Source organism: Musa acuminata, chromosome BXJ2-5 (genome assembly GCF_036884655.1).
Source record: "Musa acuminata AAA Group cultivar baxijiao chromosome BXJ2-5, Cavendish_Baxijiao_AAA, whole genome shotgun sequence".
NCBI lineage: Eukaryota > Viridiplantae > Streptophyta > Magnoliopsida > Zingiberales > Musaceae > Musa > Musa acuminata.
Window position 1 is genome coordinate 41,374,570 of NC_088342.1, and position 12,833 is coordinate 41,387,402.

Here is a 12,833-nt window from a genome sequence, read left to right on the forward strand (position 1 = left end):
TAAACGCAGATTCGGAAAGTTCTGAACTTAGAAACTCGTTCGTAAAATCGCAGAAGGCAGTAAGCTATTAAGAAGTTTGCAGTGAAGGTAAAATACTCAAAGGAAATGCAAACCAAGATTTAGAGTGGTTCGGTCAATCTTGACCTACTCCACTTTTGGCTTCCTCCACCGACGAGGTCACCGACGTCAACTAGAGGCCTTCCTTCAATAGGCGAAGGCCAACCACCCTTTTACAGTTTCACTCCTTTTGATGGGCTTAGGAGACAACCCTTACAGAAATTTTCTCTCCTCTCTTTACAACTCAGAACTTGGAAGAATAGAGGGAGAAGAACTTTTGGCCTTTACAACAATTTTGAGCTCTAAGAATCACAGAAAGGATCAAGATTTCGGTGTAAGTTCTTGCTCTCTCAGTGCTGAATGGGTGGGGTATTTATAGGCCCCAACCCAATTCAAATTTGGAGCTCAAAACTGTCAATTCCCGGAATTCCGGGATCAGGCGGTTGCACCTCCTAACTGGAGCGGTTGCACCACCTGGCAGAGCTCGAAGACTAAGCCTCTGGGCGGTGCCACCTCTGTCAGGGGCGGTTGCACCTCTCTGCCAGAGCTCGAAGACCGAGCTCAGGCGGTTGCACCTCCTGACTGGGGCGGTTGCACCGCCTGGCAAAGCTCGAAACTTGAGCTCAGGCGGTGCCACCTCTTGTCAGGAGAGGTTGCACGGCCCAGTCTCACTCGGAGACTGAGCCCAAGCGGTTGCACCTCCTGGCAGGGGCGGTTGCACCGCCCAGCCTCGCTGGGAGACTTAGCCCAGGCGGTGCTACCTCCTGGCCTAGGCGGTTGCACCTCTTGGCACTATTTCAGATCATTGGTTGGGCTCCAAACTTGGCCCAAACCAATCCGAATTCGGGCCCAATTGCCCCTAACCAGGTTATAAGATTAACACCTAATCCTAACCCTAATTAACGTGCTAACTACAAATTTAAAGACATTTCTTAAGCTATTACAAAGTCCGCAAGTCAAGACTTCTTCCGGCGAGCTTCCGGTGAACTTCCGGCGGTCTTCCGATAAACTCTCGGAAACCATTCTGCGGACTCCCGGCAAGCTCCTAGACTTCACGATTTGATCTTGGCGAGTTCCGACGAGCTTCTTTGGCAAGCTTCTGGACTTCTCGCATTTGTTCCCGCAAAACCTCCGACGACCGTCCGAACTTCCGTCGAACTCTTGAACTCCCAACATGATCATAGTCTTGACTCCAGCGCAACTCCAACTACATGTCTTACTTTCATCGTAGTTAATCCTGCACATGTAAAACAAAAACTTCGATCGAGACAATTAATCCTAAGCAATTAACCAAGTTTTCCGGCATGTCATTGGTCCCTCGACGCTTCGTCCGATTCTTCGGCGCATCGTCCTTTCCTGCAGCGTATTGCCCAATCGGCCAGTTGACTCTGTAACTCCGATATCCTTGGCACAATACCCGCTCTTCTTGGCCCGATGCCCGAGTCCACGGCCCGAAGTCTTCTGTCGATACGTCGACCGATCCACCGGCCCGACGTCCAATCTTCTGACATGTTCCTCCGGCACAACATGATTTTCCTGCTTTAATTGTCTCATCCTGATCGAGGCATCCTGCATCACTCAAAACACAGATTAGATCATAAACATATATCAAGTAGTTTCATCATCAAAATACGAGATTCAACAATCTCCCCCTTTTTGATGATGACAACCACTTGATGACGGAGTTAAACTTAACTCCCGGAGTTTAAACAAACTCCCCCTATCAATATGCCATATTGATAGAACCTTGAATTCAAACTGAATTCAAGTCATTGCAATATTCATCATGAATACTTACAACACGTCATCATGAACTTATGCATAAACTTATGCATAACATCATACTTCTCCCCCTTTGTCATCAACAAAAAGGAGAAGTACCACAATCAAGTGTTTGTGATATAAGTTTAACTCATTGCATGAAAAACATAATATCTATTGTTATCATCATGCAAGTTTGCTATCATCAAATGGTAAGATATCAATATGTAAAATTGCGATTCAAGTTCTTGATATCTTAACATGATATGACATTCATAGCACCTATTCATATGAATGCTGCTTTTGATATCTCATTATATTATGGCATTCATAACATCTATTCATATTCTTCAAATATGGCACTCATAGTATCAATTTATATATTTCTCCCCCTTTGTCATCAACAACAAGGAGAACGATATAGGCAAATTTTAAATATAAGTGCGATGCCATAAGTTGGTTCATGTCATTTTCCAACAGTGAGTGATAGGATACCAATTATGCAAACATCTCGAGGAAAACATAACATGGAGATAGCTTTTATTGCTTCTTCCTTTTTATTTGTTATCTTTTTACATGAAGGAGGAAAGCCATATGTGAAGTTCAAATCGATAAGATATTAAAGCACACTTCATTTTTGCAAGGATTAAGATATGTAAGTGAGTCAAATCCTTGTATGTAAAAGTATCTTCCTTTTATAAGAGGGAATCATCAAATATGTTTCTCGAAAAATATTTTTCACATGATAAGTGCATTTGCTAGATGATTCCATATGTCAAAAATCAATGATGTGAATTAAACTTGATATGACATATGCTTGTTAAGTTCGGAAGAGGATAATGTATCGAGAAAATCCAATTGTTAGGATCAAGAAAATCCGAAAATGAAATTTGACACTTTCATACATTCGGACAGGGTTTTACTAGAGATATTCAATTACAATCATGAAGGTAAAACATGCTTATTATCATGGAATTTTTTGTATTCAAGCACATAATTTCCAACATGTAATCATGGCAAGTAATTGTGTAAAATCATTATGGCAATCAAGTGATTTGATCATTCAATCAAAAAAGTCCGAAAAATAATTTTAACACGTTTAATCATTCGGACATATTTTTGTCATAGTTTTTCAAATATAATCATGAAGATAAGGCATGCTCATCATCATGGTAGTATGATAGCAAGTTTACCATATACAAGCTAGCAAAAAATTTCTACATTTTAAGGCCCGCAAGCTAACAATTTTGAGATGTTCAAGAAAGCAACTCTTGCTTTTTGAAATATAAGTTTTGCTAGATGTGCAAGTTAACTTTTTGCTTCTTGAGATAGGCAAGATAGCATTCCTTGGTGATGTTCAATATAGCTAAGTTCTACATCATGCAAGCTAGTGAATTTTATAACATTTTAGAACATGCATAATCACCAAAGCATCATAAATTTTAATGATGTGCAAAATTATAAATTTTGCATGATTGCATTTGTGTGTCTTAGATTTGCAAGATAGCACTTCTTGGTGATGTTCAAGATAGCAATTTCTTCTCTTTTGAGAAGTGTAATTTTTGCTTTCTTCTTGAATTGTGTAAGCTAGCTATCTCCCCTTTTATCATTGTCAAAAAGAAGGGAAAAACCCTTTACATCAATTTTTAAATCATGACAAAGGTTAGTATCAATCTCATTTGTGCATCATTATATTTTCAAATTAAAACATGCACATTTTCAAAACATATAAACTCATTATTATATGCATAATTCCAAATCATCATTCATATTATTTCAATCATTGTTTCACTCATCACTATAGCTTATCATGCATAATATGTAAAACCATCTAACATGATATAAATATTTATTTATTTAATTTTTGAAGCATTCATGATACACATCATACATTATCATAATAAAAAGCATATGCATCATTCCAAATCATAAATATTTCAAATCATCATGGTATTAATTTGTCACATTGCATCCTACCATGCATGATCGAAACTTCTCATTTGCATACATCAAAATAAATTCATGAATATATCATGCATTCATATCATCACTTGAGGAATATTGAAAAGAAATAATTGGGTGATGAGATAAATATTTCATGAATACAAAGAATTGCATAAAAATCATATCATGAATACAAGGAATACAAGTCACAATCATTCAAGAGAAAAATCATCATTCATTTTCAATTCATTCAATTTGATAAATCAAGATCATGATTTTGATAAAACTCATTTCAAATTTAAATCATCAAAATCATTTTTATGGCTCACAAAATTTATAACATAAATAGATTCATGATTTCATTGATAATATATTTCCCCCCTTTTTAAGTGTTTCATTTTAAGTGGTCGATTTCATGTTAGCATGTCTTTTCATTTATGAAAACATGCATCAATTTTTTTTTTAAAGCCACTGTTATTATCATGAAAATCGATAATCCATAAATATCAAGAATCATCATACATAATTTCAAAAATATATACTCATTAATCATAACTTCAAATTAAACATGATTTCATATACTCAAAATCGAGAAATAACAATGGAAATCAACATGATACACATTATTACTTCTCAACCACATATAGCATGATTTCATAAGGTATTTTTAATCAAAATCATTATAAAATTATTAAACATGCAATTTTCAAGAAAATTAAATAAAAAAGAAAAATGCTTTATGAAAAGCATCATGTAATCTCAAAGTAAATTAAAGGCATTTTGATTACCTCAGCGTCGAAAGGCGTAAAGGCGTAGTTTGCCACCTCGCCTTTGTTGATTTTCTCCTCGTCTTCGGAGGAGCTCGATTCATCCCAATTTTTGTTCTTCTTCTTGCGTTCAATGCAAGTAGTTCCGTTCTTTTTACTTTTTAATTTTTGTTTCATTGGAAGGTGGAGAACAATATATTCTATGTCCCAAATCCTTCCTATTCTTTGGAAGGTGGTTCTTAAGTTCTTCACGTGCATTGCACGTCATTTCATATGTGATCAATGAACCAATTAGTTCTTCAAATGGAAAAATATTTAAATCTTTTGTTTCTTGTAAAGCCGTTACTTTTGAATCCCACTTTTTAGAAAGAGAACGCAAAATCTTGTTCACAAGTTCAGAATTCAAAAAACATTTGCCAAGAGCTCTTAAACCATTGACGACATCCGTAAAACGGGTGTACATGTCACCAATGGTTTCGCTTGGCTTCATTTGAAAAAGCTCGAAATCATGCAGTAAAATATTAACTTTCGAGTCTTTGACTCTACTAGTTCCCTCGTGCATGATTTCAAGAGTGCGCCAATATCGAAAGCCGTTTCGCACAAAGAAACCCGATTGAACTCATTTTTGTCCAAAGCGCAAAATAAGGCATTCATAGGCTTTGCGTTTAAAGAAAAATGCTTCTTCTCTAAATCCGACCATTCTATCATTAGAAGAGAAGACTTCGAAAAACCGTTTTCGACAAGATTCCAAAGTTCAACATCCATAGAAATAAGAAAGATCCTCATTCGGGTCTTCCAATAGGTGTAGTCCAATCCGTTAAACAACGGTGGACGAAAAATCGAAAAGCCCTCTTGTAAGCCATGAAAAGCCATTTCTCTTCGGTGTAAGTCCGAAATGAGAAATACCGGGCTCTGATACCAATTGTTAGAATCAAGAGCACTAAGAGGGGGGGGGGGGGGTGAATTAGTGCAGCGGAAATCTTTCGACGATTAAAACGAAAGCTTCGTTCGTTCGATAAAAACGATTTCGATGTGAAAGCCGATTCTAAGATTACTTTAACTTGAGATTAAGCGAGATGACGTTAAAGTAGATCTATGAAGGCAGTTTGAAGTTTATGATGGAAAGCAGAATACAAGCGCAAACTGAAATGCGACGTTCGTACGATAAAAGCCGATTTACATCTAAACGAAGATTTAGAAAGTTCTGAACTTAGAAACTTATTCGTAAGATCGTAGAAGGCAGTAAACAGTTATGATTGAAATCAAAACGTAAACGTAAACTGAAATATGATGATCGTACGAAAAAAGTCGATTTACGTCTAAACGCAGATTCGGAAAGTTATGAACTTAGAAACTCGTTCGTAAAATCGCAAAAGGCAGTAAGCTATTAAGAAGTTTGCAGTGAAGGTAAAATGCTCAAAGGAAATGCAAACCGAGATTTAGAGTGGTTCGGTCAATCTTGACCTACTCCACTTTTGGCTTCCTCCACCGACGAGGTCACCGACATCAACTAGAGGCCTTCCTTCAATAGGCGAAGGCCAACCACCCTTTTACAGTTTCACTCCTTTTGACGGGCTTAGGAGACAACCCTTACAGAAATTTTCTCTCCTCTCTTTACAACTCAGAACTTGGAAGAACAGAGGGAGAAGAACTTTTGGCCTTTACAACAATTTTGAGCTTTAAGAATCACAGAAAGGATCAAGATTTCAGTGTAAGTTCTTGCTCTCTCAGTGCTGAATGGGTGGGGTATATATAGGGCCCAACCCAGTTCAAATTTGGAGCTCAAAACTGTCAATTCCCGGAATTCCGGGATCAGGCGGTTGCACCTCCTAACTGGAGCGGTTGCACCGCTTGGTAGAGCTCGAAAACTGAGCTTCTGGGCGGTGCCACCTCTGTCAGGGGCGGTTGCACCTCTCTGCCAGAGCTCGAAGACCGAGCTCAGGCGGTTGCACCTCCTGACTGGGGTGGTTGCACCGCCTGGCAAAGCTCGAAACTTGAGCTCAGGCGGTGCCACCTCTTGTCAGGAGAGGTTGCACCGCCCAATCTCGCTCGGAGACTGAGCCCATGCGGTTGCACCTCCTGGCTGGGGCGGTTGCACCGCCCAGCCTCGCTGGGAGACTTAGCCCAGGCGGTGCTACCTCCTGGCCTGGGCGGTTGCACCTCTTGGCACTATTTCAGATCATTGGTTGGGCTCCAAACTTGGCCCAAACCAGTCCGAATTCGGGCCCAATTGGCCCCTAACCGGGTTATAAGATTAACACCTAATCCTAACCCTAATTAACGTACTAACTACGAATTTAAAGACATTTCTTAAGCTATTACAAAGTCTGCAAGTCAAGACTTCTTCCGGCGAGCTTCCCGTAAACTTCCGGCGGTCTTCCGATAAACTCTCGGAAACCATTCTGCGGACTCCCGGCAAGCTCCTAGACTTCACGACTTGATCTTGGCGAGTTCCAATGAGCTTCTTTGGCAAGCTTCTGGACTTCTCGGATATGTTCCCGCAAAACCTCTGATGACCGTCCGAACTTCCGTCGAACTCTCGAACTCCCAACGTGATCATAGTGTTGACTCCAGCGCAACTCCAATTACATGTCTTACTTTCATCGTAGTTAATCCTGCACATGTAAAATAAAAACTTCGATCGAGACAATTAATCCTAAGCAATTAACCAAGTTGTCCGACATGTCATTGGTCCCTCGACGCTTCGTCCGATTCTTCGGCGCATCGTCCTTTCCTGCAGCCTATTGCCCAATCGGCCAGTTGACTCCGCAACTCCGATATCCTTGGCACAATACCCGCTCTTCTTGGCATGATGCCCGAGTCCACGGCCCGAAGCCTTCTGTCGATACGTCGACCGATCCACCGGCCCGACGTCCAATCTTCTGACATGTTCCTCCAGCACAACATGATTTTCCTGCTTTAATTGTCTCATCCTGATCGAGGCATCCTGCATCACTCAAAACGCAGATTAGATCATAAACATATATCAAGTAGTTTCATCATCAAAATACGAGATTCAACAGAAGAGACCCTACAATGTATTGGCAAAGGCCACACATGGAGGGATCACAATTCAAGTTCATCCCATAAGGATCAGAATGCAATGGAGATGTCACCAGGAGGCGACATGATGTAGTAGATCATGGTGGAACAGTTCGTGGTAATGTGATACACATGACAACGGTCCCGTGAGGGACTACTTCATACAGAGGTATGATTAGGAGCTACCGGGAGCTCCACTTCGATGAACAACACGACGGTAGGAAGGGCCATGGACTCAAGGAGTGAAAGTCATGGTGCCATAGAGGCAGGTCTTCCATGCGTGCATCAAATTTTGCATCGGATGAAAGCATTGGTCATCAGCATATGGGGGCTATGTACCACCGAGGGAAAAGTTCGAATGCAAGTACCAATGAGTCCTATGGGAGGGACTTGGTTATGCAAAGGTATGATCAGAGCGGTTGGAGAGTTGGACTGCTCCAGAGCTCATATTCGCTTAAGGGAGCCCGATAAGTCAGTGGACAAGGTCAAGTAAGTGAACGTTGCTGCCAAGGAAGCTAAGGAGAACAGAATCAGTGCAAACCCTACAACATGATGGCAGAGGCCATGCATTAGAGTTGTAGTCTGTCTTTCCTTCGACCAAGGGGAACTGCTTAAGAACACAAAGGTGTTGAAGCAGGGGGTCGAAAGGAGCGAGGAAGTGACGATGAGTCCAGAGGGACTTAGCTACCCAAAAACAAAGCATCAGTTAGAATGGATGTGGACTCGAAGGAGTGCCACAAAGGCAAATCTACCGATCGTGATGAAAAGGGATGCAGATACGAGGAAACAGATAGTAGAGTCATTGGCATGGCAGCGCTATGGTACTACAGAGGCGGCACTTCCGTGAAGTCATCGATCCATTGCTCTCATGGAGGGAGAGCGCTTGGTCATAAAAGGGACCGAGGAGGTGGAGCATGCAAAGGCAAACTCCAAGTACCAGGACATGGCTGAAGGGCTTGTTGAATCTCAGATTTCGATGATGAAGTCAATTGTCATTTGTTATCTAATCTATATGTTGAGATAAGTGTGCAGGATTAACTACGATGAAAATAAGATATGCAACAGGAGTTGCGCCGGAGTCAAGACAATGATCACGTTGGGAGTTCGAGAGTTCGACGGAAGTTCGGACAGTCGTCGGAGGTTCTACGGGAATAAATCCGAGAAGTCCATGAGCTTGCCAAAGAAGCTCGTCGGAACTCGCCAAGTGGATCGTCGCAAGTCCAGGAGTTTGCCGGAAGTCCGCAGGAGCATCACCGAGGGTTCATCGGATGATCTACGGAAGTTCGTCGGAAGCTCGCCGGAAGAAGCGATTGACACACCGGAACAAGTTGCAGTAAATATCTTAGGAAAAATCGTAGTTAGCACAATGATTAAGTTGGAAATGGGAGGTGATCCCATTAACTTAATCTTGGGGCAATTGGGCCCTTGAAAAAACCCAAATTGGGCCGAATGGATCAACCCATTCAGACCCTGATTTCTGCCAGGCGGTTCAACCGCCTCAGTCAGGCGGTGGCACCGCTTGAGCTCAGTCTTCGAGCTCTGGCAGTAGGTGCAACCACCCCTGACAGAGGTGGCACCGCCTGGGCTCGGTCTCTGAGCTCTGGCTGAGCGGTGCAACCACCTCAGTCAGGAGGTGGCACCGCTTGAGCTCGGTCTTCGAGCTATGGCAAGAGGTGCAACCGCCCCTGACAGGAGGTGGCACCGCCCAGAGGCTCAGTCTTCGAGCTCTACCAGGCGGTGCAACTGCTCCAGTCAGGAGGTGCAACCGCCAGATCCCGGAATTCCGGGAATTGACAGTTTTGAGCTCCAATTTCAAACTGGGTTTGGGCCTATAAATACCCCACCCATTCAGCACTGAAAGGAGATATACACACACCGAAATCTTGATCTTATTATGTGATTCTTAGAGCTCAAAATTGTTGTAAAGGCCAAAAGTTCTTCTCCCTCTTTTCTTCCAAGTTCTGATCTTTAAAGAGAGGAGAGAAAATTCTGTAAGGGTTGTCTCCTAAGCCCGTCAAAAGGAGTGAAACTGTAAAAGGGTGGTTGGCCTTTGCCTATTGAAGGAAGGCCTCTAGTTGACGTCAGCGACCTCGTCGGTGGAGGAAGCCAAAAGTGGAGTAGGTCAAGATTGACCGAACCACTCTAAATCTTAGTTTGCATTTACTTTAAGTATCTTATCCTTACTGCAAATCTCCTCAAAAGCTTACTGCTTTCTGCGCATATACGATCAGGTTTCAAGCTTTGCACTTTCCGAATCGGCGTTTAGACATAAATCAGTTTTATTGTACGATCATCATATTTTAGTTTGCGTTTACGTTTTGATTTCTATCATAACTGCAAACTGCCTTTATATCCTTGCTTTAACTACATCTCGCTTAGTCAAGTGATTTACGAATCAGCATTTAGACATAAATCAGTTTCTTCGTACGAATATCATATTTCAGTTTGCGCCTACTATCTGATTTGAACCATAACTGCAAACTGCACTTATATCTTTGCTGCATCTCGCTTAATCAAAAGTTAAAGTGATTTACGAATCGGCTTTCCTACCGAAATCACTTTTATCGAACGAACGCGATTTTTATCGTAGAAGGTTTTCCGCTGCACTAATTCACCCCCCCCCGTCTTAGTGCTCTTGATCCTAACAATTGGTATCAGAGCGGGGTTAACTCTCAAACGGACTAAAACCCAAGAGAGATGGCATACACCGGAAACCAAGAGGGTCATTCCATTACACGTCCATCCATGTTCAATGGGACGGACTACACCTATTGGAAGACCCGAATGAGGATCTTTCTTATTTCTATGGATTTTGAACTTTGGAATCTTGTCGAAAATGGATTTTCGAAGTCTTCTCTTCCAATGATCGATTGGAATGAATTGGAGAAGAAGGCTTTCGCTCTTAATGCAAAGGCTATGAATGCCTTATTTTGTGCGCTTGATAAAAATAAGTTCAACCGTGTTTCGGTTTGTGAAACCGCATTTGATATTTGGCACACACTCGAAGTGACTCACGAAGGCACAAGTAGAGTGAAAGAGTCAAAAATCAATCTTTTGTTACATTTTTTTGAATTTTTCCGGATGAAACCGAGTGAGACTATTGGCGACATGTTTACCCATTTCATGGATGTCGTCAATGGTCTAAAAGGACTCGGAAAAAGTTCTTCGGATTTTGAGCTTGTAAATAAGATTCTAAGATCCCTTCCTAAGAGTTGGGATCCTAAAGTCACTACTATTCAAGAGGCGAAAGATCTAAACAACTTCCCTCTTGAAGAACTAATCGGGTCATTAATGACCTACGAGATGACTTGCAAAGCTCATGAAGAGCAAGAAGACATCCTTCCAAAGAACAGGAAGGATATGGCACTTAGAACTTCAGAAGACCACTTGAGAGAAAACTCAAGTGATGAGGACTATGACGATAACTTGGCACTTCTAACAAGGAAATTTAAAAAATTAATTAAAAGAAACAAGTTTAAGAATGACACAAAAAATAAACTTGAACCCAAGAAGGACCAAGTTATTTGCTATGAGTGCAAGAAGCCGGGACACTACAAGAATGATTGTCCCCAAGTCAAAAAGAGAACATCAAAGAAGAAGGCGCTCAAAGCAACATGGGATGACTCGAGCGAGTCCGAAGAAGAGGAGTCTAACACCGAGCAAGTTGCTCATTACGCCTTAATGGCCATCGGAGAGGAGGTAACGAATTTAATAGATGCAGATTTATCATTTGATGAATTATTAAATGCCTTCCATGACTTATTTGATAAATGCAAGATTATTAGTAGAAAATACAAATTGCTAAAAAAGGAGCATGATAGTCTTACTTGTAATTTCGATAAGTTAAAAACTGAATATCATGATAGTTTAGGTTCATGCATAAAATGCCATGATCTAGAAACCCTCCAAAAGGAAAACTTGCTACTTAAGGACACCTTGAAGAAATTCGAGGTTGGTAGCAAGTCCTTGAACATGATCCTTGCAAACAAGGGTCACGTTCCCAAAAGAAGTGGAATCGGATTTGTGAGAAGTCCTCACCAAAATCCAACCACCTTCATAAAAGGCCCCATCTTACATGTTCGACACCAAAGCAAATGCAACTTTTGTTGCAAACTTGGACACAAAACGCATTATTGTCCATTCAAGAAAATTAGTCCTAACAGATTAATTTGGGTTCCTAGAGGAACCATGATAAATTCTATGCAACATGATAAACAATGTAGATCTATTTTTGAGGCACTCAAAAGCAAATGGGTACCTAAAGATCATCCTTTCTTGTAAAGACATAAAACATCTTAAGCTGGGAGCAAGAAATAATATCCTGCTCTTTGGATTCTCGATATTCATGACCCGAGATCTAAAAAGAACTCGCGATGCTCTCTAGCCTAAATAATAGAAGAGGATTAGAAGGTTAAAATTACAAATGTGATATAGATACAATCCTATTTGATCTCTCAGAATTGGAAACCCATGATTCTCACTTCACATATCCTCTAGATTTTCAAACTCATTGATTTCATTCGTTCGTTACTTTCAAATCCAACTATATCATGAACTTACTAAGTTTGTCATGAACTTGCAAGGCTTACCAACCTGAACAATCTGTCACAAACATGTACACGACATTTAGAGCATGCACGTCACAAGATCTATCTTGATCATGCAAAATTTTTTATCTTACAATGAAAATTCTTACGTAATTACGTAAGTAAAGTTGATTGCTCTGAATGAAATTTCTTCTCAAGTCAAAAACATTCAAATCAGATCACATTGCGGTCAGAACAAGTGCTCACCGCCTGTAGGCGGTGGCACCGCCCCAGCTGGAGGTAGCACCTCCGGCTGTCACGTGTTGCAAGCGGTTGCACCGCCCCAGCCAGCGGTGCAACCGCCCATAATTCTGCCTCTTTTAACCCGAGATAGGGTCGGCGGTGGAACCGACCCCAACTCACTCCCTTCCCCTCTTTACTCTTCCAAAGTTTCGCCACCTCCGTTTCACCCCTCATAGCATCCCAAATACTCCTCATTTTGAAGCAAAAGATCAACAATCTCTCCTTCTATTGAAGATCTCACTAAGGTATTCTCTAAGAACCCCTCAAATTCTATTTTTGATTCATTTACTCTTGCTCATTACTATCCTCTTAAATAGCAGTAGTTATGGGGTCTAGAAGATCCTCAAGGGACAAAGGGAAGAGGAGATTAGTGGAAGATTTTGATCTTACCCTTTTCGATTCAAAATATCATGCTGAAATGTTTTCCTCTTTC